Below are 18013 nucleotides of genomic sequence, written 5' to 3'. Positions count from 1 at the left end.
CTGCGGATTCGCCCGACCACGCAGTCCAGGGCGGCCTCAGCAAGGTGCCTGGTCCTCCTCCAGTCCTCCCCCTCGGCATAAACCAGGGTGTCATCTGCATAACAGATGACACCCGTATCCGGGGGGAGGACAACCCGCAGCACCGCGTCATACGCTAGGTTTCACAGGAGTGGCCCAAGGACCGACCCCTGTGGAACCCCGCGGTGCGTCTCCCTCGTATAAACCATGCCATACCGGCCGGTGAACACCACCTCCCTGTCGCGGAGATAGTCGCCGACCACCTCCCGGAGATAAGGGGGCACCTGGAAATGGTCCAGGGCCCCCATTATCTCCGACCAGGGCAGGGTGTTGAAAGCGTTAGATATGTCCAACGAAACAGCCATCAACACCCCGCCCCGAGCGACAGCCCTTTCCCGGAGGAGGCGCAGACGCTCTAATGCGTCTATTGTAGAGCGCCCCCTCCGGAATCCATACTGGCTGTCGCTCAGGTCGGGACCACCCCGCGACAGGTGCTCGACGAGGCGGGCGGCAATTATTCTTTCGAATAGCTTGCCCGCCTCGTCGAGTAAACATACCGGCCGGTATGCAGAGGGAGACTCTGCGGGTTTCCCCTCCTTGTGGAGGAGAACCAGGCACGCTTGCTTCCAAACAGTGGGGAAGACTCCCCGGCGCAGGCTCGCGTCCATGACGCTCCTGAACGCCGGGGCGAGGACCTCTATGGCTAAGACCATTACGCTCCCGGGAACCCCATCGGGGCCAGGGGCCTTCTTGCCCCCGGCCCGGAGCTCCCGGACGGCCCGGTCAAGCTCCAGCTCGGTGACCCGGAACTCGTCCGACCATCCCATGGTCGGACCTGGGGCGCGTACCCACCTCCCCTCCTCCGCGAGGGGGAAGAGGGTATCGATAACGCGCCCCAGAAGTTCCGGGTCCAACCTCTCCGTGACAGGGAACGCCCGGGGGCGGAGCTTCCCAAGCACCGCCTTATATGGGCGTCCCCACGGATCGTCACGGAGGGTGAGCAGGAGCTCGTCCCAGGCCCTGGCCTTAGCTGCGGCAATAGCTCGCTTGAGGGCCACGGCCGCCGATCTGTACTCCCTGTACAGCTCGGCAACCCTCGGCTCCGCGTCGCCGCCCAGGAAATGGCGGCGACGGGCGCGGGTGTACTGGCGGCGGGCACGGCCGGCCGAACAACGGAGTTCGGCCAGCCCGCCCGACCACCAGTAAACGGTCTTTCTCGGGGGCTGAGCCTGGACCCGGGGCATCGCCACGTCACAAATCATTTGTAACGTGTCCCGAATCCAGGCCGCCCCCTCATTCACCCCGCGCTCCCTGGCCGAAGGCCAGGCGGAGCCGATAATCACGGCCCTCAACAGGTCCCCGTCTAGTCGCTTCAGCGCCCATCTTGGCGCTGAAGGGGTGCCACGTCGGAGGGGCGTGTCCAACGGCGGGTCCGAGACCACGGCCACGTCCATCAGGACGTAGCAGTGGTCCGACAAGGTCTCTCCATCAAGGACCCGCCAATTGGACACACGGCGTATCCTTGGTTAGGATTAACTTTTTAGGATTAGGGTTAGGTTTTCGATAATTAGGGTTAACTTTTAGGATTAGGGATAGGTTTTAGGGCTAGTGTGAATGGTTAGGGTTAGGTTTATTGGAGGTACGGTTAGGTTTTTGTTGGTTACGGTTAAGTTTTTAGGGTTATGGTTAGGACTATTGTGTGTAAGGAAACTTCTCTGTAGGAAGTCATTAGAGAAGAAAGTTAGTTAGAGTTTTGATATTGCATAAACCGCGAGTGGAGTAGAGTAGAAATATTGAGGAATGAACAATCTTAGTGTTTCTTAATAATTTTCTAAACAAAATAAAATAAAGTGGTATAGTAGGGAGTGATATCAATACACACATCAATAGTTCATTAATATTCATATCAATAGTTTATCAATAGCTACCAATTTTGAGCGGGAAAAAAAAAATTTTTTGTCGATGCTAAACCAATACGTCACGGCGTAGGAGGTTTCGGGGAGCAAGAAAAAATTTCCAAAAAGTGCTTAGAAATAGCAGGAAGATGCTTTTTCTCGGAAACGAAGGATTTTAGGAGAAAAAAGGAAGGGGTCGAAAAGAAGGAGAAGGACGCACAGATCAATTTAAGACTTGTTTCGGAAGATTAGGCCCCTCCTCGGCGCGAAGTTGCTGCATCGCGGCGACTTTGCGCCTCGTCGGCTTCGCCGACGAGTCCGGACCCTTGCTTCTCGAGCACAAAGAGGGTAGATAACAGAGTTGGGCAGTATCCGATGAAAAATTTATTTGAAGCGCCTTCGGATACAAGTTCTCTGTTCTTTTGTTTCTATTCGAAGTCGGATGAATCGCGAGCAGTTATTTGTATCTTTATTCGACGAGCGTCTGGTTTCGAGATTTGTATTCGACGTGCCTCCGGATGATTTTCTGGCTACGTCAGGATTTATTCGGATGGTCGATTGCAACGCCCCCATTTATTCGACGGATTTATTTGTAGATACTCGGCGTCCGCCGACCATCCGAACGATTTTAGGCGTCGAATAAAAATTAATTTCAGAATGTATTCGAAGGCAGATGTCGCGGCGAAATTTATTCGTAACTTTTATTCGATATCCGAAGCTCGATGTGGCCAGACGATTTATTTGAGGATTTATTCGGGACGAGTATTTGGCAGAGATGAAAATGAAATGTATCTTTTATTCGAAATTGTATTCGATGTTCTGATGGCCGACTTTTTTATCCGACGTTGCCAAACCATAATACGTAAATACGTACCACGGTACAGTGACTACCATTAATAATCGAACACTTTTTATCGTTTAAACTTTTAACGCTTGTTTACATAAATAAATTTTGATTATTTAAACAATTGTTTAAACAAATAAATTTTTGTTATTGAAACAAATGTTTACACCAGTACATTTTTACTAGTTAAACGCTAGCTTACACAAATAAATTTGTATTATTTAAACAATTGTTTAAACAAATAAATTTTTGTTATTGAAACAAATGTTTACACCAGTACATTTTTACTAGTTAAACGCTAGCTTACACAAATAAATTTGTATTATTTAAACAATTGTTTAAACAAATAAATTTTTATTATTGAAACAAATGTTTACACCAGTACATTTTTACTAGTTAAACGCTAGTTTACACAAATAAATTTTTATTATTTAAACAATCGTTTAAACAAATAAATTTTTATTGAAACAAATGTTTGCACCAGTACATTTTTACTAGTTAAACGCTAGTTTTCACAATTAAATTTTTATTATTTAAACGATTGTTTAAACAAATAAATTTTTATTATTAAAACAAATGTTTGAACCAGTACATTTGTATTATTGAAACAAATGATTAAACTAGTACATTTTTATTACTTAAAATATTGTTTAAACAAACACATTTTTATTACTTAAACAATTTACGTCACGTTTTGCAGTGAGTAAAACTCTTTATAAGAAAAGGAAATGTCATTGGGTTTCACCATTGGTACTCTGCTGGATGTTAAGTTATTAAGACAATTTTATAAAGAACTCTTTAGATTATGTATTATGTACAGGTACACGTATATATGTAGGCATTGCATGCTATGGCATTTTTCTGTCTGCTCGTGGAAATTAAGAAATAAACTTTCTTCACAGAGTAAATGGCGAAAATTGTTATAGATTTTATTGGTAGTTCTTTGGGATGTAACTCCCTCGGTTCTACAATGAGTTCTGTCTCATCCTGGAGCTTCAAATCCTTTCCCCGCTTCTTCCTTCTCGTCTCGCTTCCTTAGCCAATAGGAAAATTGGGATCTTCTGGCTAGGCGTTGATTCGTCGGATGACTCGTCTTCCGGTTGCTGCTTGATGGTGATTGGCAGTGGATGGATCTTAATAGCGCACGCACGGGAGTGGGGTACGCATGAGGGTGAAGCCCCGCCAAAACAAGGGACGTGGGGCCATGTGGGACCGAACAAGAGAGAGGTCCGAGGGAGTTCCAAGAGGTCCTTGACTGAGAATTTATGACCTCTTGTCCTTAACTGATTCCGGACTTCGACTATCCCTAATTTATGTAGAATTGGAGAAGCTACTCTAAGAGGCTGCGTGACTTTCTCTAAATTCCGCAATTAGTCTCGCCGACTCGAATTTCGTCAAGGATCTCTATGGAACTCTCCCGGTCTTTCTTTACCTACTCTAAACTATCGCGCCCAAATAAAATACGTATGTATGAAATACGCGATTACATCTTATATTTAAATTTGCCTCTCCGCGCCATTAATCGATACTATATATATCTAACTATGTTCGCGTGGTCAACTGGCCACGCTACATAAGCAAGCGATCGCTAGTGTTGATCTCAACATTATTACAAATAGTTCAAGAAATCTTGTCAGGGTAGTATACAAAAATAGCAGACAATTTGAAACTATTGAATGATTTTAAATAATGTACTCAAGATAAGTGGGAAGAATTTATCCAGAAAAGTATTAAAAAATTATATAAATCTTCACCCAACAGAACCACTCCTGTCATTAAATATAAAAAAAGCGCAACAAAATATTAAATACACAATATCATTCACTTTGTAGATATTTTAAGTTTCTATACACGTGTGCTATCATTTTGTTCCGCCAGATATTGGCAAAAATGTTATTTTTGTCAAATAAAACTAAACAGGTTGGTAAAACCCAAATTGATTTTACTTATTCAATATATGTTATTAAACGTATCTTGAAATAGTCTATGGAAACAAATTTCAGTTGTAAAGTGAAAATAAATTAAAATCATGTATTGGGATTTGGGGTATAAATATAGGAGACGAAGTATTTGATAAGTTAGTTTTCTTTTATTATCCTGTAATATAAGATACATTGTTCGACAAACGATTATACAGACGTATAGTACTCAGCAATTTGTTTTTTTTTTTTGGAGTATTTACAATGACGCCGATTGCGCTCCCATATCGTTTACTTCCTTAACTATTTACAAATTATTAATTGATGTTTATATTTCTTACACGATACCAACTGGAAACACTGCTTCATAGGTTCCAAATAGTATTCTTCCTCTCTGTTTTATTCGCTTTCACACATACTTCTGTCAATGTACATATACCGCCGTTACAAAAATTGGGCGCTGATATAAGCGATTTAATGAAAAAGTGTGGGAGACGTTCCAATGTGTTTCATACACCACGATTTTCGCAAAAAATCTGAAGACTAAATGATACGTACAAAGATAACGGATGAAAGGAGAAATTTTCATAAGTGAACGAAACTGCATAACTTGATGATAAATAAATAAATCTTACGTATAAGTATGTATGGCACTCGGCCTCCATTTTCCACGAAACTCATTTTGATCGACGATCCGCGGCAAGTTTGAAAGAAATATTTGTTATCGTATTTTTATTCTTTCGGTATGTCGTTTGCCATTCTTTTAAACTCGTTCGATTTGTACAAATATGTGAGATGATTTATTAATGAAAGTGAGGGTATGGGGGAACTGTGAACATTATTATTGTTATCGTTCTTAGCCTAACGTTCTTAGGATCGGCGTATTTCTCCATTCAAACGTTTGGTATTTTAAGTTAATGTAATAAAATTCAAATGCGACTGTGCAAATGCTACAGTGCTTTTATAATAAAAACGACAATTCATAAAATATATTTATATGTGTACAATTTAACATTATGTCAGTGAGTACTTGGCTTCTCTCCCTCTTTTTTAATAGACTGTTATGAACATTTTGTTGTACATAATCGAATGCGTCAAAAAGTGTAAAAGTGATGTTTATATAAATTTATAAAATTAGGAGCATTTGCTTGTTAATTTCCTTTTCGAAATTTCCACACTTTTATACAACAATATGATTGTGTAATAGATGCCCAATCGTTTGCGTATTTAATATTAATTTCTATAATTTCGAACGAAATGATAATTATGCTCACTGTCATCATCGTGTAAAATATTAACATCAGTTTCTATTAATCATACACGTGCGTACATTACACAAATAAACAAAACGGTACTAAAAATTAATGGATTGTTTGTGAAATAGACTTTAACAACGATGTAAATAAACTTTAATGCTATTGTTAATACCATTTAATTCGAGACATTGATCCTCCTGTACAAAGATTTACATTCAATGGAACGAGTAATATAGTGAATTCTATGAAGTGCATAAAAGTGTTCTTTCGGAATGTCGATAAACCATGATCAGTCTATAAGAAACTTTGATAGCACGTGTTTATGTGAGTCCTTACAGCTTTTGTTTAGACGAAAATGTTTCCAAAGTGAAAATAGAAATTTAGTCCTAATGTATCGATAACGTTTCTCTAACATTAAATATTACGTTATGTATCGTTCATATTATACAACGTTCAATCTTATATACAAGGTATTACAGAAGAGTTCGGCAACGTTTCATCTCGTTATGAGTATCAATGTCTGTCTACGACCCGTTAATAATGTTTTCGTGTGCTTACAATTAGTTACATTCGGCAGAATGTCGAGTCGAGTTTGAGTACAGTATGTACGCCGCGATTTCTTATAGAATTCGCCGCATCGGAAGGACGGTAGAAGCAAATCCCTCCAATTCGATAACTGTGCAAATTGAACGGGCATAAAGTTATTTGTATCATTTCTCTTTCCTTCAAACATCCTTTCCGTCTAACACCTCATTCGCACCTTCGCTTGAGCAATGGACACACATTTTCTTTTGCATTTTTTTAGTTTTAGATTATAAAAGAATATTGAACATCAGTGGCCGTTTTTCTAGACAAAACAAAACTGAATAATCTAGAACAGAGCCGGGGAACCGACCGCCCAGAGCCGCCAGATCAGGGCAGTTGACTCGAATTGAGGGGAAACATGTACCTTGTCTCTGCCAGTACCGGATCACAACAGATTATTACAACGGATTACAGTGGCAGAAGCGTGGGGTAATAGCGTCGTAGAAGGGGAAGGGTAGAGTGGAGGACAAGTCTTAATCTGGTGACTCTTGACCCACGAGACACACACTGCTTCTTTCCCCTGTTCTCGTTCTCAGTGCTTACCAGCGTCTTCCACCATTTGACTGGTATCGTATGATAGAAACAGCGTGCGACCCGCGTGCCGCCGCGCCAGTCCTCCGCCTCTGAAGATAAAGTCAAGCTAGGAGTGGTGCTGAAGAGTGGGAGGACCCGAAAATTAATGGCGGGGGTCATGCAGAAGAAGTTCCCCGGCTATGATTTACGATCTAAAATAAATAAAAATTATATTATCACTAGACTGCGGATCTCAATGCAAAATAAAAATTGTCTGCATCAATTGTCAGAAGTAGTAGCTGTATAGATGTTTCGTCCTTTCTTTAAAAATTCTAATAAGTTGCAAATGATATGTTGACATTCTTAAATTCTTTCAATGTTTCTACCGTTTTAAATTGCTCCATCTCGATCTTGTCATGAATGCATAACACCCGTATTGTAATGATCGGGTGTAACAGTAGACATTAAGTTGATGCAATGCAAAACGAAATAATTTAATTTAATTTTCTGACATTCGTGTAGTACAATACCCAAACATGAAAAATGACTATAAAGTTTGGTTAAAATTTAAATTAATTTAGATTTGAATGTTCTTCTGAATAAATTCACAGAAACACAAGATATTTAACCAAAATTGTATTAAAGTGAATGATATCTCCGGTGGAGTATTAAAATGATTCCCTTTGGAAACTACAAACAGCGCAGTAGATTTATTAACTCGGTAAGGTGGCCAGACGAGGTTTAGATTTTCCTGTTTGTTTCGAAAGCGAAAATCTATAAATTAGAATCTGGCTGGACACTTTCTTTGCAAAATTATTGCGTTAAACTTTCACGGCGGTCGACGAGTGCTTTGAATTTGGTTATATTTCTCTCAGGTATAGGGGAAGAAGCTAGAACGTAAGGACGCAAGGTCAAGAGATTTGTGGGAAGAAAATCTTCAATGGGAATACACGCTGGACCGGAACATGATAATAGTATACGGTCATGAAAAAGATAGTTCTTTTGTGAAAATGGATTCGACGTGTCGGTATTGTTAACCGCAGTATGCGCTTCTGTAAAATAACATTGGAACTACTTAATCCCGATAATGCTAATAGAAAAATTTTATCAGATTATAAGGGTGATTCAGCTAATGAATGTGCTCTTTTATCGAGATATAAAGGTCACCTTGAGTTTCTTTAAAGGGTTCTTCCAAGGACTTCTTCAAGGTTCTTCAAAGACTTTCAAGGAATTTGAGCATTACTTGCATTAAAAATCATTAATAGAGAAATAATATCTATCTATCTCTAATCTATATCTATCTATTTATCTCAGTAACTATTCATTTTTCATCCCACATACACTTATAGTTTTGTTTATTTAGGATTCATTTCTCCCTTTGACCAGAAGATTACCCTTCACGATAAAGAAACTCGAAGGTGACCTTTATTCTACTCTTGATAGTATACAACTTTCATTTGAACCATTTTTTCATATACCAAATAGTTTACATATAATTTAGGTGGCACACTTAGTTGAATCCTGTATAGCTTTTAAAAGAAAACTTGCCGATACATACTTACATAAGATTACTTGTAGCTGTTCAATATGAATTTTTTGTATTTCACAGAAAACGAATTTTGTTATACTATATACTATATGTATACCAGAGTGAAGAAGGATAAAGGCACAGTTTTTTATCTTTGAAGAAATATTAACAACTTCAAGTGAGGCAATACGGAATAGCAATTGTAAGATAAAATAAATATAGATGTTAGATATTGTGACCAAATCGTTCGAGTAACCCCATGAAGAAAGGAGCTGCATGTAAAATAAGTTAAGAATGATTCTACGCAACATACAGAAAGATATATACGTGTATTCACATATATGCCATATTTTCATACGGAGATTAATTTTCAAATCAGTAACTATCAAAAATTTGACTAATGGACATGTATTGGTGCTTATAATAAGTAGAAATACTATACAATAAATAATTCTTTTAGATAGACCTTACTTAATAATACACATATCTACCCGTTTAAAATCTAAACTTAATTTTTTTTATATTTCAAAATATGGAAAAATTTAATTCTAAAACTATTTCTAACGTTCAATTATCAGCATAGATTTAAAAACTGCCATTTGCAATACCTTCGGTGATTTCATTGATAAACAAATTAAGTAAAGAGTGTTTAAGATAGAATGTTTGGTGTGTTCGTATACATTTGAAAAAGTAATGATTGAATTTTATTATTTTAAATTTATTAGGTATAAGATTTGTTAACTACCTTAATATTTTATTAACGGTATGCACTTGTGATCTTGTTTCAATTTCATTGTGCAAATTGGTATACTCAAGGCATAACAAGTTTACAGATTGGAAAACTCTAGACAGAATTTTATCGCTACCTGCTCCAATGTTCGTGTCAAGTGACTCGACATAGTTAAGTTGTGTACCGACACTGATAGGGATATTTCATATATTAATATAATGTGCATATTTAAAGTCAAATAAGTTGCTATCGTCACTGTACACAATATCAAGCTAAAGTACTTAGCACAAGTACATTAGTATAGATTGATTATCCACTTGGGAATTATTAAAGTTTAATACTGAGCCGAGAGAGGAGATATTATTGAAACTGCGAATGTAGTTCCAAAATTATGTAGGTCTGCTGTGGATTGTTAGTTCAGGTTTGTGAACGTGTGTCAGGCAGAGTTTAGTGAATATAGATTTACGCTAATTTTAACAGAACCAAATCACGGAAAAAGATATTTGTTTAATCAACGATATTGATTTAGAGAGGAACCGACTAAGATAAAAGGACATAGATCGTGTGTTATAAAGGAACACTGTTATTAGTTATACAGGGTGTCCCAATAATATTGTACTTCCCCGTAAGGGGTGATTTCCAAGCTCATTTAAAGTGACTTTTTCCTTTGAGAAAATCGTCTCCGCGGTTTTGTTAAGGAGTTATTACCGAAAAACACGAACCAATCAGAGCGCGGCTACAGTGGACAGATTACAACTCGGCCAATGCTGACGCCACACTCAACGTGAGGCGCTGTAACCGCGTTCTTATTGGTACGTGTTTTTCGGTAATAATTCTTTAACAAAGCCACGGAAAACATTTCCACACAAGAAAAAGTTACATCAAATGACCTCGGGAATCACCTCTTTCAAGGAAGTACAACATTTTTGGGACACCTTTATAATCGAAGTATAGTATCAGATGCATAGTTGTTTGGCGATTGAAGTAAGAAACAGACTGATATCTTTTTAAAAAGGCTTACAGTTTTCTATGTCGAAGTTGTAACAAAATATACTTAAGCAATGCTATTCGAACAATTAACCCTTTCGGTACGAGTGCTCTGTCGCCGTGACACTCCGGCTGTACGAAGCGAAGCACACTGCGGACAAATGGCCTATTTTTGGGCAGTTCTCTAAAGGTCATTAATGTATATATAAAGGTAATTCTTCACAGAAAATGAATTTTACCAATATAATTAATAAGTTTAACAAGAAATTAACAATTTTTATTGAAAAAAATGTATTTATAAAAACTAAAAAATTAAAATAAATAAATAAATAAATTAACCATACGTAAAGTTAATAATAAGAAACTTAAACAAATTATAATAGTAGTAAACAAAATTAACAAACTTAACAAATCGCTACTCGCTATCCGACTCGTTCTCAGTACTTTAAATGTGATCATAAAATAAAACATATATTAAAAACAAATTCAGAATGCGTAAAAATGATTATTATTTGATTATTAATAATAATTCGTGATATACACGAATATTGAATTTTTCTATAAAAGTAAATTCCGCACTGTGAATGTGGCGGATAAATGGCAAAATTTTCGACAAAAATCCAAATTTGTTTGGAAACAGAAAATAAAATTTAACAATACAACTAATATATTTAAAAAGAAAATTAAAAAATTTTCCACAATAGATCCTAAGCAAACAAAACTATAACAAGTAATATATCCGAATAAGAATCTCAGGATGTATTTTGCCGTTTTTGTTATATGTTAATTTGAAGTTTTATATGCAATTAATAAATAGAACCACCGTTGAAAATTTATACAAGTTTAATGTACATGTAATGGTAATTATTCACAAAAAATGAAATTTAACAATAAAATTAATGAATTAAAAAAAAAAATTAACAATATGTATGTATAAAATTGATTGTTAAATGATTGTTCAATGATTAATAATATCAATTTCCTCCTAATATGTAATTTGCCAAAGGAATTTATCGTACATCGTGATATGCACGTGTAGTGAGATACATATGTATATCCCGCTTGTCCACACTGTGCGCCGCTCCGAAAATGCACACATAGCGCGTGGTCAGTTGTCTTTTGTATGAAGATTTTCCTAAACGTTAAATAAGAACTGTGTTTAATTAAACAATGTTTCCTCTAACAAGTGGCGTTTATAGTTTTAATATTAAAAGGCATTTATATAAAATCCGCCATTATAGATGGCGCTCGTGTATACAGGCTGTCACATGGATGCCGGATATATCCGACGCTCGTACACACACAGGTCATCAGATGGATGCCGGATATATCCGGCATTCTTGCCGAAAGGGTTAACAAAAAAGAAGTTAGTTTTAATAATGCACATATATGCCTCATAATTTTATTTTAATTCTTATTGTGGCCTAATTCCGGGATTTACATATTGTGTTGCAACACCAGAAATTATACTACAAGACGATCAAAGGGTGTACATATTTTTAGCGAAATTAACATTTTTTTGCAGAGAGTTTTAAACGTAATTTTTGCCAATCTAAGAAGGCAATTCCAAATATCGTTTGACTCAATGGGTACTTGTTGACAATTTTGCAAATTCAAATTAGAAATACAATTGTTGTAAAACTAAACTTCTTACATCTCTGCAGGTATGAAATTCAAGATATTCGTCATTAATTCTTTTTAATGATGCATATGCTCATAAATTTAATTTAATTATTAGACTGCGGATTTTTATGCATTTACGAAAAATTGGCCGAGCGTTAAATAAAACAGTAAAAGATTAGAACAATCTAAGAAGATCGATACGTTTTTTTCAATGTATCAAAATTATTAAGGGATGAAATACATTTTATACAATTCCTGCTTCTCATAATCGATGAAGAACATGTTCGTTTTGAATAAAGTTTCGCAGTCTAGTAATTATTTAATCTTCAGTGTTTCATCTTCCCTTATTCTAGTATGTTAAGATGAAAAATTTTATCAACAGATAAAGCATTCTCTAAACAGAACATGTAATTTCATAAAATAATTTTTACTTCATATTTATAACAATTTGAAAAAGGGAGATTACTTGTTTGAATAGTAGAATTTTACAACTTCTTTAAACAAGTTCCGTTGTCAGACCGTATAACGTCTTGAAGCAGCAGAGAAGCGTACGCCATCAATCCTATCGTTAAAACTGAAATAACGTAACGAAGCTTCTAAAACATATTCCTTACGTTCTGATATCAAATTTTATGCGACGTATAAACGAGTACGTTGGTACTATAAACTTTCCTTTACTGTTTACTTCGATAGCTATGCTCGCTTTACTTCCGGACCGTCTGCAGTTTCAAGAATTTTATTGGATACTCTGAATTATTTTGAGGAAAGAATTTTGGTTCACCGAACAAATTCGACGTAGTTGTCCTTAAAAAGAGTAATCTTAATTGCTTCAGCTTAGATTTAGTTTCACCTTATCCGAAAGACGAATGGTTCCGATTGCTATAGAAAACAAATAAAGTTCGTTAAACAAATTTCGTTAAAAAAATATTGCAACAATCTAGCTGGACTACTCATTTTAAAGATAGAAGCCTCTACTTTTGCCATCCATCGTTCATTTTTATTTAAGATATTTTTGTATGTCACAATCGCTCGTAAACTGAAAATATCTGTGGTCTCCAATATGTTGCAAATTGAAACGTCTGAAAAAACATTGACAAATTGTTCCCGCGACTGAAACCGCTGTAGATTTAAAGATTGAAGTTTCCTCTTTACAACGAATGCTTAAACCTTGATTTACGATTTTTTTCTAGCCGATTTACAGAAATTCGAATGGAAGGTCTATTGCCATCTCTGCAATAATACAAGGAACAATATCCTCACACAATGAAACTCATTACTCATTTTTGTTTTATAAAAGAGTCAGAAGAAAATCGTAAATTAAGTTTGAAGCAGTCGTTGTATAAGGGAAGATTGAATCTTGAAATCTGTAATCGATTCATTCAGAAAACAAAATTTTTTATGCTTTTTCAGACTTTTCAATGTATAGCATTTTCGACCAAAAACTCGTCCTCAGTTTTTCACCTCTCATATTATGCACAAGTATCCTAAAAAGAAATGAATGGTGGTCCGCGAAAGTAGAGGCTTGGAGCTTTAAAATCAGTCCAGGTATATGTATTGCTGTACTATTTTTTTAAACAAAATAATCCAACTATTGACAATTTGTTCATGTACTTTTTTTACTGTATTTATATAAAATTATGTTAATCATCGCATAAATGGATAAAGAATCAGTACATAAATAAACACGGCCACAACTGTTTCAGAATGACTCTGAATGTACTATATGAGGATTAAGATTGTTTCACAAGTGTGCCTGTCACAAATCTTTAAACTTAACGAAATCATCGATATGTCCGCTGATTCGTTGTCTCCACTGTTACGAGATTAAAAGGGAAATTACTACTCCTGGTAGAGTAGTTCCAATCAAAATTAATGTGGGAGCGCGAGCGTTCCCTCTCGAAGGTGTCTCGATGCGACGTTTCGGAACGTTGCGATGGAAAGCTTCGAGAAGCATGGCGACCGTTACGATCATGGAAAATTCGAGAACTCGGAAAAACAAATAAAATGCTCAGAGGTGCCGGGCCTCGCGGTCTTTTGTCGCCGAACCACGAGCGTGAGAGGTTGATTGTATCGTTGATCATATTTTCTGGACATTTTATAATAAAATTTTGTTTTATTAAACAAAGTTTTGTTAGCCCATTACCCGTCTCAATCCTACATTAATTAGGCGATAACTGAAGCAATTATTTGAATGAATACGGTAAGAGACTCAATTACTGTACCTACATTAATCAGACGTATTTTTAAAGCATATGTAAGTAATGAATATTAAAAAATATGTATATATCAACTGATTTTAATGGAAAAAATGTAATATTTCTTTTTTATATTCATTATGCTTTAAAAATAAGTATAATTGATATAGGCGCACAGTAATTCTTACCGTCACAGTAATTGGGTCCCTTACCCTGTTCGAAATGAAAAATGATCCTTTCGTAGTTTAAAGAAATAGAGAAGAACAGTCGGCCATATACAAAGAAAACAATCAGTTTCACTTGAATGTGAACGTTACAGAGAATGATGTAAGCAATGTGATAAATATAGACCACTTTTAACCCTTATTGCTTCGATTATTTTTTCGTACCACCGAGAAAAAGGAAAACATATTTCTAGATTAAATTTTTATTTTTACTAAAGATGGCCATTTCATTAGCATTGAGATTTTGTATGTGAATAATGTTTAGAAGAGATGCTCGATTTATTCGGTGGAATACTTTCCGACAGAGGTAGTATAATTGTGACTCACTTATAAATTGTCGAAATGTCGGCACCTAGAAACGCCGCATATGGTCTTTCACAATGATATCGAATGAGTGTGAGGAAGTTTGCTCGGTTAGCTGGGTTGAATCGGTGGCTGGATGGGCTGGTGCAAGTACCAAAGTAAAGTTTGGCTTGGTTACCGTCCGTGATCCTCCATCGAATCACCAACGGAGTGATAACGATAACTCTAGCAACTGCTCAAGCTAATATCGATTGTTATTAGACGCCGCCGTACGAAATTCGCTTGCCAATTTTGCTGCACAGTCGAAACCAATGGCCCGATGCTAGGCGATCCAAAGATTGGGACTGTGTCGATTGTTTTATCGGTCACTCGTTTCTTCTTCTCCTCCTTTCCAATGCGAAAAGATCTCAGCATTTCATTCGCTTACATCTTATGATATGTTACAAGAAACAGAAAAAGGTCACTTCTAAGTCACCACTACACACTATGTTTTTTCGTCGGACGTACCGAGCAGATGCCACACACTATTTTCAGGATTGCAGAATAATCGTTTATCCTTTATTGTAGGCTCGTTGGAATTAACTCTCCTTTTGCAGATTAATCGTGCAACATACATAGCTGGTATTTAAGTTTGGCGTAGTTTAAGTGACGTAGCGCATTTTACCATACTATGTTACCGTCATCAAGGTAATCTTAGCAATCTATTGCAGTATGAATTTTGGATGACTAAAAAGTTTGCTTGTTAGTAGGAAAATGCCAGAATGTTGAGCACATATTACCTCAATAATTTTGCCGTGTGTCATAAGATTGATCGATTATAAGTAAAATGTTGATAAATTACTGTTTGTATTACGTGCACTGTGTTTTTATTGGATTTCCTCGTAGCTAAAATATCAGAAATTAATCGAATATTCTTCGATTTGTAAAAGTAATATTTTAAAAGTTACCGGCAAGGAGAAGGAAGGAAAACAATTGCATTGTTATAATTTAGCAAAAAGTATTACGCGAGTGTTCTGCAATTTATGCGATCTGCATTGTACTCGACGAGGACAACAGTATTTTACAGCTAACTGTAACAGACTATACATTACGCACTCCATAATCTCATAGTCTATGACAAATATCAATATTAAACAATATGGGTAGTTTCATACGCAACACTCTTAAAGATTAGTGCTTATCTTGTAACAGTACTTTAGTTATTGTTCTTGAGCACAGTAGTGGAATGTGATTTCATTTGTCACAGATAATTTCTGCGTCTAGTCGTTGGCTCGGTGGAATATTTATACTAGGAGTGATCGATTCCATTCTCATAATTGTTATTTGATTATCGATCACGGTATTGTGGGCAACCTGCGAACTTATAGTACAAACAATTTGTTAAAAGTATTATAGAATATAAAAACTTTCGAGTAAAAATCGATAATAATGGTAGATATGTACAAAAGTTAAAGTTTCCTTGAAAAATTGAACTTTTACAGATTACGGGTATAAAAGCTTACCGAATTCCCTTCCTCGTAGAAAATTCATCCGTTACGGTATTAGATTTATCAGCGCTTATACGTTAAAATTCGTACAGGTAACAGTTTTTGTTTACGGCAGTGGTGGAGAATATTTCAATCAAATCGTTTGTACGTGAACAATCGTTTAATGCGTAGAACATGAGAAACACTGGTACATGTGTATACGCATGCACATACGTATTTTATTACATAGAAACGTTCCATCTCACGGACTAGACACAGAAATTAATACAGTTATATTACAAGTAAGAATGTTTTTATTTTGCGAATGTTTAAATATGGAGTTACAAGGTTTATCTGTGTGGGGATGTAATGTAAAAACATTGAGTCCGTTTCAATGTAAGTTGGTATGTCATTTCCGAGTGCCGAATAGAAACAACTATGCAGCTGCTGAACTCACATTAAAAAGAAAGTCGTTCGATATTGTTATATCAGCGATATTGTTATATCACTTTTATATCAGCAGTTAGAAAATATTTCATTTGATTTCTCATGTCGTCATTCATTTTCAAAACTGATGTACAGTAACAAAGTTCGTTAAGAGCAATCTTGAATTAACGTAGAAACGTTTGTAGACAGTTCTCGAAATTCGTGGAACATTTAGGATACACTTCGTGCACCTTCAAGACATCCTACTTGCTGCTAGAACTTCTACGGTACCATTACCGGACTTATCAAACATGGTGCCGATGAGTATACTAGCTCTATATGCTTAAGCTTGAGCTCGGTTTACACGGATATCGCCATTTCGATTGGTTGACTGAAACAAATGAACTTGGCTGCTATATGTTTTCGATATACCAATTGATCGGTGTAATTGGTGGTACAACTGAAAAGGGGGCGATTCTACGTAATAAAATAAGTCGAAAATGTAGAATAAAATTTGTTCACACGAGGCTTTGTATTCGAGAAAATTGTCTTTGAAAACCCGTAAAGTCCGCGCGCCTAGCATTTGCAGAGAGTAGAATCGGTCGGTCGTGAACAGACCTGTCACATGATACCTATTCAACAGAATATGACATAATTTCATTCTACATTTCCCACTTATTTTTTAAATGTGGAATCACCCCTTTTCTTATCGTAACACAAAAGTTGAAAAGTAATTGTAAAAAAAGTTTGATGTTAGTTTGTAATTGTGAAACATTGTATTCGATAAGAGCGACAAGATTGAAATTGACTGGGATAAAGAAGCACTTTCATGTTAATCTCGGAACCGACATTGCACTTACGTACTTTCTTTGAAATCTCTGTGTTTCTCGTGTGCAATGCGAATACATTGCTTGTATTTTGCGTTTCGCTCGGAATTATTTCTTCGGAGCAGTTAATGTACAGTCGAAAATAACTCTGCACGACAACGCTAGTTAAATATCTGTTATTTAAATGAGTGTTTAAAAACAATGGATTCCTTGATTCTCTAGAATAGTGCTGGGCACGTTTGGGGCCCCTCGAACGCTTGCTTCCCCCATCAATCGGTCCTCCGTGCAGCGCACGCTTTCGTCGCGTTCGCTGGTGTCTCGCGTTTTCGTTGCCCCACGGTAACGGCGCTCACTGGAAGGGGATAGTGGGCGGGCTATGGTGGGGACGATTTTGCCTGAATTGAAGCAAACGTGCCCGGCACTGGTCTAGAAGGAGTATTTCTCTTCCCGAGAAGATTCAGTCGGAAAGACGATTGAAAAAAATTGTTCTTGCGATCAACACGAACGATGAACTTTATCGAACGACCTTTCGCTATACGCTGAAGCACGCGCGTGCACACGTTATATCGTCATAATAGAACGAGTATTACTCTATTTTTAACATACATATATCTTGCGTTTCATCTATATCCGCCGGGTTACTTTTCACATTGTTGCCTAGATCAAGCATACTT

The sequence above is a fragment of the Halictus rubicundus genome, unplaced genomic scaffold, assembly GCF_050948215.1.
Source record: "Halictus rubicundus isolate RS-2024b unplaced genomic scaffold, iyHalRubi1_principal scaffold0175, whole genome shotgun sequence".
In the NCBI taxonomy this organism is placed as follows: domain Eukaryota; kingdom Metazoa; phylum Arthropoda; class Insecta; order Hymenoptera; family Halictidae; genus Halictus; species Halictus rubicundus.
This window is presented reverse-complemented; position numbering follows the sequence as displayed.